The sequence below is a fragment of the Onychostoma macrolepis genome, chromosome 22 (assembly GCF_012432095.1).
Source record: "Onychostoma macrolepis isolate SWU-2019 chromosome 22, ASM1243209v1, whole genome shotgun sequence".
NCBI lineage: Eukaryota > Metazoa > Chordata > Actinopteri > Cypriniformes > Cyprinidae > Onychostoma > Onychostoma macrolepis.
In genome coordinates this window covers 27,591,085-27,611,982 of record NC_081176.1, presented here as the reverse complement: position 1 = coordinate 27,611,982, position 20,898 = coordinate 27,591,085, and the positions used below count along the sequence as shown (strand labels likewise).

Here is a 20,898-nt window from a genome sequence, read left to right as displayed (position 1 = left end):
TTACTGTGAAATACTAATATCATACAATATAAATGAATAAGGAGAATGTGCTGATATAATTCATTATTATTATTACTATTAAACTGTCATAAAATAACATCTAAACTATAAATAATCTAGTAAACTTACATACAATTTAATAATAATACAAATATTAAATATATAGTGTTACAGGGCAATACATTGTATCAGACAGACAGATAGATAGATTATTATATGTTAATCATAAAAATAATATATATTAGCCTTATTTATATTGTATTATATTAGATCTTTCTTTATATATCATTAAATAACAAAAATATAGCAAAAAACACATTTATTCATATTAAATATATTGTAGGCCTATTACACCTCTATCACCTCTGTATTCATAGACAGATGAATTGTGTCTCTTTGAGTGCAGTGAGTATTAGCATCCAGAGCCATGCTAATGAGGATTTGTCATCTATTGACAGTAATAATCACAGAAACACAATCATTCTTTATAGAGAACATTTGTGTGACAAACTTCTTTCGGATTGTTTTCTGTCAAGCCGGATGCACTTGCTTCATTTGGAGCGGATAAAATATTCATGAGCAGCATAGTTTTAATTTCCTCAAAGTTTCTACATAAATTAGGATTTCCCCTTGTGCACTGGGCTCATCAGCACTAAGCGTCTCTGGAGCTTCCTTACGCGTGGCACAATTCACTTCATCTTTTCACGCCAGCAGGACAAACACTATTAATGTATTCAGCCAAAAAAAGTAACACCTGTTGCTGCCATTGTTATGATACTAATAAGCTCATAAACTTTCGCTTGTTTCCCTTAAATCAAAGAAAAATCTTTAAGGAATACTTCATCTAAAAATAAAACATCTGCCGTTACTTTCCCTCATATGTCAATCCAAACCTGTAAAACTTTGCTTTTCTGTTTTATTTATGAGTGGGATATATAATAGTTTAGTAATATAGAGTTCTTTAAAGTGTGCAGGGAGCACCAATGCAAAAACAAAACAAACAATAAAACACACACACACACACACACACAAAACAACAACAACAAAACAACAAAACAAACAACAACAAAAACACACACACACAAAACAAAACAGAAACAACACAAACAAACAAACAAAAGTCACACAAAACGGAACAAAAACACAACAGAAAAACACAAAATGAAATGAAGCAAACAAACAAACAAAAAACAAAGTGAAATGAAACAAAAACACAAAAAACAGAATATAAAACAAAGAAACACAACAAAAAACAAACAAAAAAACAAAATTAAATAAAAATCAGTACAAAAATAAAACAAACTAATATAATATAATATAATATAAGGGATAATCAACGGCTAGCTGTGCATTAAACAATTTGAATGCATGACGTGGAGGCGAAGAACCACTCTACGCGCAGCGGAGTGCATTCAAATCGTTTAATGCACAGCTAGCCGTTGATTATCCCGTTTATGTCATGGTCATTTGCCAGCAATCACATATTAAAGATGTTAATAATATTTGCTCTGCAATATTTGACCGGAACGATAAAAAATATGGTTATCTTCGTCAGTATTACTATTCAACTGTAACTGTATGTTACCAATGTTTATAGGAAGCACATTAATATAGAACGTGATTAAACTGACCTGGAACTACCTGTGCAGTTCAACGAATTTAATCAACACCTGCCAGCCAATCAGAATCGAGTATTCAGACAGACCATGGCATAATATAATATAATTAATATAATATAATATAATATAATATAATATAATATAATATAATATAATATAATATAATATAATTAATATAATATAATATAATATAATAAAACATGCTTAGCAGAATGTCCAAGCTGTTCTTTTCCAAATAAAGAAAGTAGACAGCAACTGGGGCTGTCAAGCTCCAAAAAGGACATAATGTAGTATTATACATAAATGTAGGGTTAAGAAGACTTAAAATATAGCACAATTCACTAGATTTAGAACTTGGAACATATTTTTATTATATGGAAAAGAGCAGCTTAAACATCTCCTTTTGTGTTCCACTGAAGAAAGTAAGACTTGGAAAGGTTTGGAATGACAAGAGGATGAGCCAACGATGATAAAACTTTAATTTTGAGGTGAAATATTTAATATTGTACAAACAGAAACACTCACAAGCGCATTACGATGAAGGGAACCTGCAGTGCATGAAAGCATCTGGCAGCGGGTAAGAGTGATGGCTCTAAGATACCATCACCTGACTGAGGTTATGCTGCGTGAGGCGGTAAGGAGATAAGAGTCTTCCAGCAGCAGTTACAAGGATATTTTCTTATTACTTGATAGAAGATATGATATTGTCCATAAGACTGTACAAAGTGCAAGCTGATACGAAGGACAGAAACTTCCTGTCTACTTTCCACCTGAACATCATACTGATTTAACTATAACCTTACTAGTAACATATTTTCTTCAAAATGAAAATATTATTAAAAAGAAAAGCAACCTATTTAGCAAACCCTTTACGATATCAGCATGTTAACATTAAAATATAGATGTTTACTTTCTCTGAAGAGTTTATGAATGTGTCTAGAGCAAAATGTCTCCGTGTGGTTTTACATACATTCTAAATCATAAATCTGAATGACATTTTCTAAACATCTTTTAATGTCTGACAGGAAACCTTCTACAGACGTATTGCAGATGAGCAAACGCTTTAAAAAATGTGTCTTCCAGATGTAAACACGCACATTAAATAGACGTCTCTGAAATGTATGTGTGCTCTCAGGGTTGGGTGCTCTGTAGCATGATTAGCATATTGCTATATGGTTCTCTGCATGTTCTGATAGGTTTTAGCATGTTGTTATGTTTTGTTAGAGCGTTCTGAGGTGCTTTAGCATGTTTAGCATATTTACATGCAATTGTTATTTTCTGGGGGTTTTTGGCATGATTAGCTAATTGCTATACGGTGTTCTAATGGGTTTTATCACGTTATTGTGCTCTAAGGGTGTTCTAGGGGCTTTAGCATATTTAGCTCATTTCTATGCAGTTGTTATGGTTTTCTCATGGACATCTAGCATGATTAGCATTAACATATTTTGTTACACCATGTCCTAACCAGATGCGACGCCACCAGCCTAGCCAGGCAGGAAGACCAGTTAAGACCAGCACACCAGCTTAGGCTGGTTTTAGCTGTTTTTTCTGCATGGTAACTAGTCGCAATGAAAATATGTGACAAGCGACAGGGTGACTCCATTTAAGAAACTGTTTCTATTCTGCAACACTACAGCTGGAACAACAGTGTATTATGACAATAATGTTCTCAGGTAGGCTACTGATCGATTTGTTTAGCATGTTGTTATATTGTTAAGGTGTTCTGATGTTTTTTTTTTTTAGCATGATTAGCACATTATGGGTTTCTGAGACATTGATAATCATGATTTTTAGCATATACCTAGGCATTTTATGATTAGCACATTACTAAAATGTTTTTTTTTTTTTTGGATCTCTAAGTTGTTTTTAGCATGATTAGCACATTACTATACTGCTTTTATGGGTTTCTGAGTAGATTTTTGCATGATTAACATAACTATAATGCTTTATTGGTTTCTGAGGAGATTTTAGCATGATTGGCACATTACTATAGCTACTGCTTTTATGGGTTTCTGAGGAGTTTTAAGCATGATTGGCACAATACAATACTGCTTTCATGGGTTTCTGATGAAATTTTAACATGATTAGTACATTACTATACTGCTTTATGGGTTTCTGAGGAGTTTTTAGCATGATTGGCACATTACTGATTTTATGGTTTTCTGAGGAGTTTTAGCATGATTAACATTATTATATTGCATTAACAGGTTTCTGAGGAGTTTCTAACATGATTAGCATATTAGTACACTGTAAAAAGTGACACGTTGACTTAACTTAAAAAAAAAATTGAGGAAACCCGTTGCCTTAAAATTATTAAGTAAATAATATATATTTTTTAAAATCAAGTGAACTAGACAATTCACTGAACTTATTTTTTTAATTATCATTTACTTAAAAAATTTAAGGCAACGGGTTTCCTCAATTTTTTTTAAGTTAAGTCAACTTATCACTTTTTACAGTGTATACTGCTTTTGTGTATTTCTGAGAGGTTAGCATGATTAGCAAATTACTGTTTTTATGGGCTTCTGAGACATTTTTAGCATGATTGGCACATTACTATAATGCTTTTATGGGTTACTGATGTCTTTTTTAGCATGATTAGCACATTGCTATAATGCTTTTCTGGGTTTTGATGAGTTTTTAGCATGGTTTGCACATTATTATACTGGTTTTCTGAGGGTTTTTAGCATGATTTGCACATTACTATACTGCTTTTATGTGTTTCTGAGGAGTTCTAGCATGATTAACACATATTGCTTTTATGGGTTTCTGATGAGTTTTTAGCATGATTAGCACAATACTACACTACTTGTGTGCTTAATTAATGGTCCATGTCAAAGAAGCCAAAACTCAAATGTCAATTAGGTCTCTAGATTGTTGTGTTCCCTCCTTTAATGTCAGTCTATACAGTATTTTTCACAAATAGGTTATATGCCAAAGTTTAATACTTAAGACGCTTGTTCGAATCCATAAGCCTTAGCAAAAACCACTAAATACCATAATTCAAACTAAAGTCAGCTCAGTTTTGACTTTGACTGTTTGTTTGTTGAATTGCACGCCTCAAAACACCACATCATTAGGATAATGCAGTAATACATTCAAGCTCCTGAAATTGTAAATTCCCTTATGTGACATGTTGTGTGACCAAAACAAATAAAAACGGAATAAAATACCTTTTGCCCCTCGCCAAAGGAGGACAGAATGAGACCAGACAAGTGCTAAAAAATGAACATGCCTTCATGAGAATGCGAGGACAGTCTGCGGGGAGCAATCTAAAGTGTTTATTGTTGTACTTTTGAAAGCTATTACTGACAGGGCTCAACGGTGGGATTAGCCTCCAGCTCTAGCACAAGACCAAACCAATGAAACTCCCTCCCAGCCAGCAGAAAACTCCAGCATATCGGCATTCACTGTGATGAGCAGCATTCGTCTAATCCGCTTGCTTGAGGTTTTTGGAAACCTTCACGAGTCACCTATCAAAGGAAGCGATTTAGCTGTGACGGGTACCTAACTCGCAAAGCACAGAATCATCTGTTTTTGTCATGCACCGAAGTGCCACTGCACAAAAATAGGTAAATAAAATAAAAAATAATCCTAGTTTCACCTCAAGGGCCTGGAAGGAAACTGAAGCTGAAAGTTTTACATAAACAAACAAACAAACAAATAAATAAATAAATATTACAGTTTGCAGTGATAACATAGGAAATAAATACATTTTACAGTTTGCAGTGATAACATACGGAAATAAATAAATAAGCAAATAAATAAATAAATGAATAAATAAATAAATACATTTTACAGTTTGCAGTGATCACATATAGATAAATAAATTCATTTGAGTTACAGAAAAAAAAAAATAATAATAATAATAGTCATTCAAGCACTACTAATAAATGCACATTATAGAACACAATACTACATTACTATAACAACATGCATATCACGATACACCAGAAACCTTTCTTTTCAAAGACTAATGTGAATGCAGGCTATTCAGCACAAACAACGTTTAGCAACTCTTTTTTAAGGTAAACTGCTCAAATGAATGGCTCTAATTAAGCTGAAGATACGGTAGCTATAATCTGAGAGAGCTCGAGTCTCTCTTTGTTTAAACTCCACATGTCCTCCAGTAATTACTCCCCATTATCAGCACCAAACAGCCAGAAGCTTTACCAGGAAAGGAACCTGCAACTTGGGTGATATGTGCTACACACACTGATTGCAAACACACACACTTCGCACACTTAAACTTCCCAAGAAACAGCAACAAAACGCACAAACACATAATAGTAGCTAATCTTGCAAACTCAATACACATCCACAAATACATTTACATACAAAGGCTTCTCTTATAGAGGGTATAATTGATCACATGACGTCATGTTCTTGGCTGATCAATGATGCGAAGAAAGTATATGGCCCAAAACAAACAGAAGGGAACATTTCGAAACACATTTTTGCAAAATGTGGAATAAAAAAAATGCAAGGTCTAGGACAGGGATCCTCAAATCTGGCCCACAAGATCCACTTTCCTGCAGAGTTTAGCTCTAACCCTAATCAAACACACCTGAGCATGCTAATCAGTGTCTTCAAGATCATTAGAAAATCACAGGTAGGCGAGTTTGATCAGGGTTGGAGCTAAATTCTGCAGCAGATTGGCCCTCCAGAGAAAGATTTGAGGAACCTTGGTCTAGGATCTTTTTTTTTTTTTTTTTAAGTTAACGTGAGCACTGCTGTTTTTAGAACGTTGATGGCCAATCTTATCCGTCATTTACCCAAAAATGAAAATTTAATTTATTGACTCTCAGGGCATCCAAGAGGTGACTTTTTTTTTTTCTTCAGTCGAACAATAAAGTAGATTTTGAGCTGAAACTGTGGTCCGTAGTGATTCATAAAATACAAGTCAGCAACTACTGTCACTTTGAAGGTCAAAAAAGCAACACAAATAACAAAAAATTAATACCCATGGCTCTTGATGACATATTGAGGTCTTATGAAGCGAAACGATCAGTCTGTGCAAGAAACAGAACATTATTTACAACATTATTACCTGTAATCCGAGTCTCAGTTTGCAGCTTGAAAAGCACAGATCTACAACTTAATCAAAACTCGCTTTCAGATGCCTGACAGTCACTGCGCCTTGAAATGAGCCAACATGGCGTATAATTTAGGATGCTGGTTTTTGCCAACTCAATCAGTGCTTCAGTTCCTCCAAGAGTCATTGAACTGAGGAAACAATTCCGACTTGAACCGAAGACCATTGAGCCGGTTATATGCCCATGCATGAACCAAGCACTTGATTGAAGGGGCGAAATGAACTTTTTATGGTTTCTCATGGTTTATGTAAAAAGGTGAGTTGATTAAGACTAGTTCATTCACTTTATATACTTTAGACAGGTAAAACATCCAAGTTTCACATCATTATTGGGTGGACGCCATTGTGTGATCATGTAAGTGAAACACAAATTTGAAACAGTTTACTGAAATAAACTAAAAGAACCGGTTCGCAGAAAAGAATCAGATTGACTGAGGCTCTGAATTACAGGTAATAATGTTGTAAATAATGTCCAGTTTTTTGCACAGACCAATTGTTTCAATAAGTCCTCAACATATCATCAGGAGCCAGATTTGGGCTGACAGTCTGAACTAAAGTGGCTAAAGTGACGGTAGTCTTTTACTTGCATTTTAGGAATCACCAAGGACCATGGTTTCAGCTAGGGATGCACCGATACCACTTTTTCCAGTACTCGCCCGATACCGATACTTTTATTTTTGGTACTTGTCGATACAGAGTACCGATACCGATATTTTCATTGCATTTGTACATTTTTTTTAAATATTGGGTACAGAAACAAACAGAGTATGTATAATGTTAGTTGGTTAACTTAATTTATCAAATAGATACAGTCAAACCAAAATTTATTCAGACACCTTCAACATTTCTCACATTATCACAGTTTATTCGCTATAGTTTATGGTAGTAAAATATGACAAGAACTCAGAGTTAAACTGTGTCAGAACAAATTCAGCTCGATAATATCAGATAACTTTGATAGAAAGGTATGTGATGCATTACAATCAACCAAAATTATTCAGACAGCTGTCAATTATCTATCAATACTTTGTAAGGCAACCCTTAGCCTTAATGACAGCCTGTAGTCTCCTGGGCATGCTGTCGACCAGGTTCATGCAAACCTGAACTTCAGTTTTTTTTCCCAGACTCGGTCTGAATAATTTTTGGTCCCAAATTTGTATCAGTTTTATTGGTAGTCCACTGTATGAAGAATTTTTGGATATAATATGTCACAGTTTACTTTATTTTGCTATCCTCACTTACATAAATGAACTATAGTGTCCTGCACCCACTAGTAAAAAATATCAAAAATTATATTTGGTCTCTGAATAATTTTTGGTTTGACTGTATATCCTTCGGTTATTTTCACACTTAATTATGCACATTAAAATGTATTTTACAAGTTTTTGTTACTCTCACTGTTCATTTTTTTTTTTTTTACATCTATGGTACATCATCTTTAATTCAGTTGCATTAGAGCTGCTAAAATCACGTGTTTTGCTGTAATAATGCAGGGAACCACTCATTATAAATCTCCTAACTGTGATATTTTCAGAAATAAAAGTCACGTTTTTCTTTGCTTTTCTTTCTAATGCAGAAACACTCATGAAGCAAGCAAAACATGCACAACGCGCGCACGTGTTTGTACTGGTGCAGAATGAGAGGGACAGTACAGCCTAGCGCATTTCACACAGGCTGCTAGTTTCACTTTCGCCAGAAAGTCGTGTTTGCTTAAGGTTGAAAATAAATTATTTATTTTATAGTGAATGCCCCTATAAATTGTCTTATATTTACGATTCAGTTTTAATCCAAGTGATGCATGCTATGTGAGCGAACATCAACAAAGATCACAGAAGTGCGCGCGCGCTCTCTCCCTCCCTCCCTACCGTTAAGTAACTTGTGCATTGTTTTGCTTACTTGTTTTTGACATATCCGACCGAACTACAAACGTTCCAGTGATGTCTGTGAGAAAAGTATATTCACTCGACAAGCTCGCGCATCTGCGCCGTCGCGCGCTCAATCCACTCAGCGCTTTGCTTTTCAGTTCACGCACATCAGCTATAAAGCCATTAATACTGAATGTTTAACATTATTCATTGCATACATCTGCTTCGTAGATGTCCTTAATATCTAATAACTCCATTCTGCTGCATGTTGTCCTGTTTCTTTGTCGGAATATGACACTTATCACATGCTGTGAGGTATCGGCGCTTGGTATCGGGGCATTTTAAAGAGTACGAGTACGAGTACGAGTACAGGAGCTCAGTATCGGGCCCGATACCCGATACCAGTATCGGTATCGGTGCAACCCTTTCAGCTCAAAACTTCTTTACTGTTTTAACGAATAAAAAAAAATCACCTACATCTTGGATGGCCTGAGTGTGAGTAAATTAACTGCAAATTTTTATTTCTGAGCAAACTATCCCATTAAAGTGTTAAACTGTTTGTAATTGCAACATTATAGTTCACATGTCTTTAGATCATTTGAACCATGTATAAATCTGGCATCAGTGATGCAAGGCAACTGTACACTGCAAAACAAACACAAGAAGCCATTTACACAGAATGCATTTTTGCACTTAATGGAATGAAAACAACGTCATGTCATGCACATGATGCGGTGACATAAGATGCAAACTCAGTGTTAAACTCTTTTTCTTGTATATGCAATATTTATATTTAACATTACTTTAGATCCTTTTTTTGCCATGTATAAATGTGGCATGGTTTCAAGACTGCTTGGCAACCATAACCAACCCACAGAACACCATATCTAAACCAGACATAAGCATAAAGTTCACATTATAGCTGACAACACTCAAAGGCCAACGATATAATTTAAAAAAGAAAATGAAAAATCAGACCCCTAACACCCATATATATCATGACTATGAAATAGCAGCACTCAGTTGTTTAAACCTACTGGAAAAGGCTTTTAAAACACTGTCACGGCTAACCACCGTAATCATCCAGGGTCTCATTCAGAGACGCTCTTAGGGAGCTGAAACCATACCGGCGGGGGCGTGTGTGTTCGGGAACATCACGGCAGTGAGGTTTTACCGGCCTTATGTCTCAACCTCCGAAATTAATGTTCTTTGAAACCATGTGGAGGTGAATAGAAACCAAGCATTTTAGATCAAAGCACGTCTGTGCAAACACCAGTGCAGGTTGCCCTGCGAGCAGCGCCACGGGACTTTGTCATTATGCACGTTGACACCGTGGGGCGATGTGTTAAAAGGATTTTTCAGGGTTTCCAGGCATGAATGTAACGGGACTGGAAGTTTTCTGGACCGATTTGGGTTTAGGGAGTTGGGTCATTTTAAGTTCAGCATTCCTGAGAGATGTTCCTTGAATAAGTGTACTTCTAGTGTACTTAGTCGCAATTAGGTAATGATCCAAACCTTGTCATTAATATGTTCTTGAAGCTTTCTGAAAGCCAAAATCTTGATGGAATAGTACTTGGTAAAAGGATTAATTGCCTTGGAAACCGCTCAACCCACCACTGTTTTGTTTTAAATATCCATTTTTTTAATGCAATGCAATAGCGCTTAGCAATATTTACAGGTACATTAACCCAAACCGGTACTTTAAAGTACACCATTAAGCCTCACAGCTGCCAATCACGTTCTTTCATGTGTGCACAGCTGTTCCTTTTAAATATGCACCGGATGTGCTTTGGACTAAACAAATAGGATGGCTTTCCAAGCAAACATGCTAATTAGCATTGCAGTGAAGAAAAGTGAAGATTTTAGACTGTGCTGCCTACCAAGACAACATTTGACAGCTCGCTATTTAAAAATGTAGGTGGCAATCTCATGTTTGTTTTTGCCAAACTACAAAGCAGCATTGCTTGTGTTTATTATGGCGTATCCCATGATGCATTGGGACAAGTTCAGTTAAAACGTACATCCAATATGGGGGACATCACAATACTGAAAAATAGCAGAATGCAGAGCATTTTAGCTGATATTTCTGTAAGTTATAAATTTATATGCTCTCTAGAGTACTATGTTGTTAGCTTAGCAACGTTCTAACACCAAACCAAGTTGTAAACAATTAAGGGTTGAATAAGAGGAATTTCATTATTTACCTGATATATGTGTATCAAGCATATTAGAGTATCATTATCTTAGCAACATGCTAACCCTGTTGGAATCAATTTACCCAACATTTGTGTGTGCAGTATTTTTTTTGTATATTAGAGCACTGAGTCATTAGCAATATGCTAACTTCAAACAATACTGGGTCAGTAAAGAGCTGCATTATGTCCTTCATGATAGATATTTGTGTGTGCTACATATTGGACTAAGTAATTGTTAGCTTAGCAACATGCTAACTTTAAACTCCACTAAAATCAATTACCAATATTTATGTGTGCTATGATGTTTATAGTATCACATTGTTAACATAACAACATGCTAACATCAAACCATATTAGAATCTCCTGTGTGCTTCAAGATACATTCTGCATGTATGCCTCAATATTTATCCAAAATTTGTGCGCTACATACTAAGAATATTACACTGTTAGCTTAGCAATATGCTAACATCACAGCCCATATTCATGTGTGCTATGCATGTATTTTTGGTTTATTATCAGGGAGTTATTAGCTTAGAAAAAAGGTGAACATTCTCTTTTGGAGTCGATTTAGAAATTGGGAGTCAAATCCTGTATGTTTCAGGTATCTTTACCAAATATTTGTGTATGCCAACCTTTACGAAAATTAACTATTCACTACAAATGAAACCAAAAACAAAACAACAACAACAAAAACAAGGTTAATATAGTTAAACCATGGGAACCACAAATTAACTATTGTTTTGCTACACTAATTGTAGTTATGGTATTTGTAGTAAAACAGTGGTTATACAAATGGTAATTAATCCACCAAATACCATCCCTGCTGAAAAAAACAATAGAACCCTGCCCAAAACACAATAGAAAATGTAATGGTTTTAATGGTTATAATGGGAAATGTATTGGCTTTAATGGAAACTATAATGGTGTCTACTGGTATGTAATGGATTCTATTGGTGGGATGTTAAATCCTATTGGAAAAATGCCCAAAACACACCACAAAAAGGAATTTTGTAATGGTTTTACTGGAAAAAGCTAATCGTTTATAATGGTATTTTAATGGAAACCATTGGAATTTCTGTGATGGCTTCTATTGGTTTTTTTTTAGCAGGGATGTGTACTAAATTTTTACAATAATAAAACCATGGTTAATTTTCATAAGGGACATATTAGGACTACAGATTATCACACTGGTACCTTAGCATCATGCTAGCACCAGACCATACCCCATTTGAATCAGTTTGCCCAATATGTGTGCATGTTTTGCATATTAGTGCATATTAGAGTGATTAGCTTAGCAACATGTTAACATCAAAGCCTACTGGTATTCATTGCAAGTCTAGTATAGTAACTTGTTACAGCTTCATATTTTGTATTAATTAAATCACATATTCTTTGATAATGGCCAAAACAGGGTACAGGAAGTACAAAAACAGAATTCACGGTATTACTTTCTACTTCTGTGTTTACATGTTCTAGTTATCATTCTGGACATCAAGTGGAAAAGTTGCTATCTTCAAAACTAACAAAAGGTAAAATTTCAGGACATGTTTTCTCCCATACTTCAAGAACTGGTGGGACCTATTTGATGTGACAGGATGTAATGCTGTTGTAAATCTCCAAGAGAACAGGCTAAATTGGCCTGGCAAAAAGGTAGATGCATGTTTTTCCCCTTCCTAGACTGGTATAATGTGATGTCAGACAGCTCGCGCTATTCGTCTGACAACAGGGGTGTAGGAAGTTTAACAGGGGACAAATTTCAGCATGTTAACCCCTGAACCCTCCTTCTGGCTGTCTCCCGCTCACCTCGGGAGATGTAATGCATTCCCACCCTCAGGATATGACCATAATTCACAGCGAATTTAAACGGACAGACTAACAACCTGTCATCGGGACATAGTGGATGGCCAGAGAGGTACAAGCAAACCCCTGTGGTGTTAACAACATCTGTCCAGTTCTCCTATTTTATGTTTTGTGGAATTGAAAAGACTAAGCTGAAGAGATGGTTGTATAGATCAGTTTATATATATATATATATACACACACACACACACACACACACACACAGAGAGAGCTGGGTTTACTTGAAAATTGTAGTCCGTTACTGATTCCAAATTACATGACAAAAATTGTACTTAGTAACGTCATCCATTACATTACACATTATAGGTAATATAATCAGGCTACTTTTAGATTACTTTTGACATAACTCATTTATTACAATCTTGTACCATATTGATATAAAAATGCAAAGAAAAATAAATGATATTATATTTTACCATTATATTAATACATTTCTATATTTCTAACCTATTTTTTAGTATGTATAAAAAAAAAAAGAAAAAAAGAAAAAGAAAAATAATGATGGAAATGAAAAGACTAAGATGAATGGATTGTGGTTGATTTGCATAAAATGCATGCATTTAAAATGTGTAAAATACTATATAAAAAACATTGATTAACTTAATATAATTTCTGATTAATTTCCGACCAGTGTTTAGAACGAAACACTAATTTTAAAACAATATATTACTGTTTTCTTTATTATATTTTAGTATTGCATTGGTATTTAGTATTATGTGTGTGTGTGTATGTGTGTGTGTGTGTGTGTGTGTGTGTGTGTGTGTATATATATATATATATATATATATATATATATACACACGCACAATAGTTTGAAATCCCCTGGTTTAATTAAGCTCCAACTGATTTTAGACTTCATGAGAATTATAGTAGAATTACATTGCGTTACAATGACACATTAATGTATTAATTCCTGAAAATCACAGAGCTTTTATGATCCAAGTACACTGTCTCCTTGTCACAAAGCTTGTTTCATATTCACCAGGAGTTTCTTATTCTAACGACAGACTATTAATTGAGCAAAGAATTATAGATCATTCTCCCTGAGGTTTCTTGTGAGACAAAGCCTTCTAATTCAAGGCACGTTTAACACTTGCTTCATCATTTCACATCAAACTTGTCATTACTTGCCACAGTTGCGAAGCAATTCACAGCGCTACAAATATGCGATGATTACGCCCATTATTATTTAAAGAGATATACTTCGAAAACATATAATTACACCTATTCCACCTTCAATCGCCATAACTCACTTTCCTCTGAATAACTTAACGCAACAAGCAAGGCAGCATCTGGACAAACAAGGCACAATTAGTATAATGAGCGGTTTGAAAATGCCAGCGATGTAAATGGGAGATTAGTCACAGGAAAGACAGCGAAGGAGGACACTGTGCTCCTCCACATTAGAAGTTGTGTCAAACCATTGTGTGGGCGGCAGAGAAAGGTGGCTGTTGGCGTAATCATTGTTTGTTCAAGTGGACTGAGATGCTCAAAGATGGATTATTTGATTGCAGTTATCAGTTATATTCAGCGTTATTGGGCTCAATCAAATGTCGGGCTGTATATGTTTGAAAAACTTGCTTGCTGTTTGAATGCACTTTCGCAAAATGAAAATGTTTGATAAGTAATAAAAGTAAAAAGCAAGTAGAAAAATTGTGTTTTTACAACTTAAAAGTGTTACTGATGAAGGTTTCTAACATTGATTGTTTTGGGTTTGGGTTCTGTTTGACCGAAAGTATAGAAATAAAGAGTACCTTGGTGAAATATTTATAAGATTATATACACGCATGAGATGAAGATTCCAGTTCATCTCAGAAAAAAGCTGGAAAGAACAGTTTGGTTTTACACAGAGAGGGTCTCTTCATGGTGGTGGCCATTTTACCTGACAAATCAAAAATTAATAGTTTTATCTCGCTTACACTCACTATTTTGACACTTTTTAATCATGGAATTAAATTAATCATCGCTTGATCATAAAAAAAAAATTCAACATTCATTCAACTTTTATTAGAAAAAGCTTAAGATAAAGTTTTGTTTTACACAGAGTGGGTCTCCTCATGGTAGCAGCCATTTTGAGATCACATGGCAAGCCAAAAATGAATTGTTTTATCTGGCTAACACCTGCTATTTTGACTCTTTCTTTTATCATGGGATTTAGTTAATCAAGCAGGCGCAATCATGACAAGGCGGTCGAGCGTATGACGTAGGCGCAGTGCCGATCCTAGACCTCTGGGGGTCCTACGCAAAACATGGCTAGTGAAATAATCATTCATGTTTTCATAAACGCTGGCCAAATTCAAAAACGAAACTAAAATTAAAACATCTTTGAGAGCAAGGGGGCCCCCTGGTGTTTCGAGGGCCCTATGCAGCTTGCGTATTTTGCGTATAGGGAGGATTGGCGTAACGAAAGGCGCAGTGCATGACGAACGCGGATGCACAGCAAAGCAAAACAAAACACCTGTCACAAACTTATTTAAACATCCCAGGCATTAAAACGAACGCACTATTTTAAACAAAACAGATCAAATTTACTTGTTCCCATGGTTTCCCTGTGCTGTATACAAAACTTGGTTACACAGATAGAAGGTGTATTTAATGATTAATTTAATATTTAATTAAATATTAAGTTAAATTTATTAAACAATTATTTTTTTATTTATTTTTTTTATTGTACATTGATATTGGGTTGGGCTTTTTAAACTTGCATGCTTTTACATGCAATGAATTTGCTTTGCTTTATGTTTTCATTCAATTTAAGAAGGTGCTGAAAGCCAAATCGCTGTATATTAAAAAAAAAAAAAAGAAAGAAAGTATAATACTGCTATTGGATTCAATCATTTGTAAAAACCATTTAGCTAGTTAATTGTCAAAAAATGTACCATCAACACATTCGGAAACTCTGTGCTCAAAGAAAAAAATATGCTGAAAGGTGTGAAGATAAATAGCTTAAGCCCATAAAACATGCAGATGGTATCAGACTGAAGGATGTTGAGATGTTTTACAGGATTGTAATTGTTGACAGGGAGAACATAACCTGGCTGTAGTGTCTGTGTCTGTGTGTGTGTGTGTGTGTGTGTGTGTGTGTGTGTAGAACTGAAAAATAGTCGTACAAGCTCAGGTAACAAGTAAAGCAAAGCATGCTTATAGATGATAAGATCTCTCAATCTCAGCTAGTGTCTGAGCATCATTACTAACACACACAAACACGGTCGTTGCGTCTGTGGCCCCCGCTGGGAGAACATTAGACTGAGCTCTCTTGCGTGACGGCTTCCTCTGCTTCTCTTCATTAGATCAGCGTCCCCTGACTCGCTCAACGGAGCCCATAAATACGGTTTTCATCTCCAAACACATTCATAAGCAGCAAAAAAAAAAATCACAGTGGGAATCTACATACATGTTACTGTATGTTGATTTAAACATATGAGACAGCAATTATAACATATACAGACTAAGTCAGACCGCTTTATGCATTGGATAATCAAGACCCTTCATTGCCATAGTAACAGCAGCTTTAGGAAAGAAGTCACACACATTATACACTTTTTACACAAAGAGCTTTGGTGGTAATGTGGTACAGTGATGTGTCAGATCGTAATACCATGGTACTGGATTATTACGGAGTTCAAATACCAGGGAATTTACATGGTACTGCAAGCACTTCAAATAAAAAACATGGTGAGTAATTATCTGTTCAAGTCTAATTTCACCATCAAACTGAATTAAAAGATAAAGAAATAATATTTTGCAAAAAGAAAATGATTTATATTTTGGAATTCAATTTTTGTGACATTACTTTTCCAACATTTTCCCCCCTCCCAATGTTAATATTTTACTCCTTTGATGTTTAATGATGATGATGATAATAATCATCATCTTCATCATCATCATAGTAATCATTATTATTATTATATGGTGGTTATACAAAAATATATATGTTTAATTATTATATTTTAAATGTATGATGATATGATGATGAGGAGGAGGATGAGGATGATTATCATAACATTATTAAATTATATATTATTTTTAAATTTATAAAAATGTATTTTTATTCAAATCTGCATACATTAAAATCACAATTTACAATAATTACTACCATGATGATGATTATGGTGGTAATATAATATATATTTTAAATTATTTTATTTTTAATGTAAAAATTATTTATTTGTTTGTTTGTTTGTTTGTTTGCCGAATGCTACATTAATAATATTATCATAATATTTAATGCATAAAAATAATAAAATAAAATATATTTTTATTAAAACCTACATAAAGGCATAAATGCAACACAAACACAATCATGATTATGGTGCTATAATTATAATAATAATATACACTCAAAAATAAAAATAAATATTGTACACAAATATATTTAATAAAATCTGAATAAATCTTTTCAGAAGACATTAATTACAACAATTACTACTCCATGATATGATCTAAAAGAGTCCTTTAAATAATTAAATAATAATTAAATTAAAATTAAATAATATTATGTTTATTTTAATTATATATATATATATATATATATATATATATATATATATATATATATATATATATATATATATATATATATATATATATATATTTTTTTTTTTTTTTTTTTCGTATTACAATAATGAGAGCATTTTTCTGCATAATTTGGGAGAGGGAAAATATGTTTAATTTCTGTCTTTCTTTTAATTTTGGGGTGAAATACGACCTGGAAATGTTTAAACAGCAGGTTTCATGGCGTTTACCATTGTCCCACCTCCAAAAAATAAAAAATAAATAAAAACCTACGGTACTTTGTTGTAGTACACATAACTTAAAAGATAAAATATGTAATTCATACCATTATAGCAAATGGAAAAAATATCAGCATGTATAAAACTGACAATATCTCCAAAACCACAATATACAAGACAACATATATTCAGCTTCAGTCTCACAATTCCTGACTGTCATTCATTAGTCCTTACAACACAAACAGCCATTAAACTTTAAGACACTGAAAAAAATCAACCCAGTTCTAATAACAACATCAAACCGAACATCTTGGCAAGCAAACTTTGGCTGACTTCACCTCACGTCTGTCAGATTTCCCAATGCAGGTAATCACACACATCTCTCCCTTATAAAACTAAAGGATCCACTTTAATCAACCAATCCTGAATCCAATAAAGAGCAATTCTCACCAAAACTGGTCTTGACTTCTCTCCGTAGCCCACAGAGCATGTTGGCGTGCTCGATTCAAACACACACACATACACACACACTCCAAGCGAGAGACAGAAGCGCAGCTCTGAGAGCAACAGAAGCAAGCGCCCCCCTGTCTGGTCACACGCTTCGACTCCGTGTGTGTGTGTGTGTGTGTGTGTGTGTGGACATACACACACACACTCTCTCTGCTAACTCTACGCAAGCTGTCTTTTTGCCATGTGGGGCTGCACGGTTCCTCCTCCCCTACAGATTTTTGGTTTCTCCTTTGATTTGCTTCACACGGCTGTAAATCTCTGAGCTGAATGAGAGCAATGCATTCTGCTGGATGTAGAAGACAGCTAAAAGCGCTCGGCTTGAAGGAGAAATGAGCGGACGTCTTCTCTGTTATCTTCAGGCTATTGTCTCTGGGTCGTTTTTAGGAAAAAAAGCACAGATTTGAATGTCAATTATTTTAATTTCACATGAAAAGGTTACTGCTGAACTTTCAAAAAACTGTTTGCCCACCTCAGGCTCAGAGTATCAGGGAATGGTTATTCTATGTTTTTTTTTTTTTTTTTTCAATCTTAAAAAGTCTTGCATTATAAAAAGTGAATATGTGCAGTTGTTGGACAAGTAATTCTATTTGATATAATCATTAAAAAAACACTGCTGTTGCTATAACCTAATAAAATCAAATTACCCCAAAGTTACCTATATACAACTAAATCCTAACTACATTATTTCAACCCCGTTTCCATACAATTTGAATTTTCATACTTATAAATGTAATTGATAAATAACCAAAATGTAACTGAAACCTACATTATTTCAACCCCGTTTCCATACAATAAATAAATGAATCAAAATGTAACTATACCCAATTTATTTCAACCCTATTACAATAAATGTTGAATCTCCATTAATATAATATAATATAATATAATATAATATAATATAATATAATATAATATAATATAATATAATATAATATAATATAATATAATATAATATAAATGTAACCATACATTTGGAAAGCTATTTTAACCCGTTTATTTCATTATTTTAACCTGCAAACATACATTTTGGATTTTCAAAGTTGCAAATTTAGATTAAAATATATATATATATAAATAAATAAATAAAACAAGCGATAAATAAGACTTTTCAATTGTATTACAGGGTTGAAGATCAGTTTAATAACATCTAATAAATATATTAAATATTACTGCATCACATCAAATTATTTACAATGTGTATTCTTTGTGTATTTATTTATTTATTATTATTTTTGCCATAACAGTGTTGAACTCTTGAGTGTAGAAGTGTACTGAAATACTAAGTATGAAGACTGCAAAATAAAACATCTTCTATTTGAACCATGTGCTTAAAAAGACACACAATTTCGAAAATTTCAAACAATTATTTTAAAAGGGACAAATATTGCAGGATAACAGGGCTGAACCACAATTACAAAGAATTCTGTATATTCTCTGAAAATGGATAGAACATCTTAGAAAACACTACTAAGGGGCAAATCGCACATCCCGTTTTTATGTTTAAAAACTAAAGACCCAGGGCAGCAAAATGAAAAAAAAGAAAAAAAACCTGCAAACTCTCAAGATCTGAGTGCAACAGTCAAACACGTCTGTCTGGTATGTTTATATAGAAAAACAATGGAAAAGCTCAGCAATGGAATTGCAATTTAAAGTAATATGAATTATGGAAAAAGTATGGATTATTTTAAAAAATATCTATGGAATTACACACTTAACATGGTAAGATATATCAAATAATATTACTAAGATTCATTAACCCTGAGGTTAATTCATTTACCATAAATCACGAGAACACAAATATAACACCATTTCCAGAAAACAACCCTTCAGTATTCAAATCTGATAAATGTGACTCCACCCGCCTGATTAAATGACCAAATCTAAACTTAAAAGACCCCACTCTCAAAAAAGACATCTTTATGTATTTCCAAATAAAAAGACCTTTTAAACTAGCCTATGTGGTTTCAAATCAAAGTATAAAACAGTGTAAAATAACTGACGGGGACTCAACAGTTCTGTGACCAAAAGCAACTTTTGAAAAAAAAGTGGGCATTATTTCCCTCACCGTCTCCCCCGGGACCCCTTTTAGATGGATACCAACAATGACACCAAGCAGCTCCAGCTACAAACCGTTCCTACGTCCTCTTCAACCGCTTCCCAAAGCAACTCTGAATCAGCGCTCTGCCCCCTTTTCCTCTTTGCCCTTTTGACACCAATGACTAATAAACCCCATTTCTCTCCATCTGCCCCTGTATATCAGTCTCTTTTGCATTTCAGGAATTTACTGAAGCAGAATTGTACAAAACTGGCAGCACATAAAATTAAAACCTAGTGTCCACGAACAAATTTACATAGGTAAAAACCTCTAACGACAGAGGATGGTTGGAAATGCGTCCAAAAAAGTTCATGTTACAACAAAAATTTTATGTAATTAGTTTGTGGTAAAACCACGGTTAAAATGCTGGTAGGATTTTACTCCAAGTAATCAGGAAAGGCTCAGTCTTATCAAATAATGTCTTCTAAAATTTAATACCAAATCAAAACTGCATTGTGCCCAAACTCGCTCCATGAAGAACATGAAGACCCTATCAGAATGTGAATGGGGTTTTTGTTCCAGGTGGTCTCGGATTATGTTCCGGCCTCAGGTTGGTGAACATCTAAATATTTCAGGCTACTTCTGTGACAAACTGGCAATCACAATCCCACAATGCCTTGGAGTACACTGATAATGACTCCAAAACAGAATGCATGAATTTTTTAAAGACCTCATCAAAATAGCACATTGATACAGGCTAAGATAGAATACTATGCTAACAGTATGCTAAGCTAGTACAATGAATGGGTTGCTTGCTTTAGACATTGGATCCAGTAGACACTGGATTTGATTTACAACAGTCTAATCAAATATTGAACAATTGTTCTAAATTTTTTGGCATATTGATCACCATGTGTAAGCACAGTTTTACTACAAATACCATGGTTAAACTATGGTTAGTGTAGCAAAACCATTTATGATTTATT

General features: G+C 34.2%; 1 protein-coding gene across 1 annotated transcript in view; it reads right to left on the bottom strand.

Moving 5' to 3' along the window:
• grip2b (glutamate receptor interacting protein 2b) overlaps positions 1-20,898 on the bottom strand; it is a 136,432-nt gene that overhangs the window by 59,809 nt on the left and 55,725 nt on the right. The gene's annotated exons all lie outside the window — the stretch shown is intronic.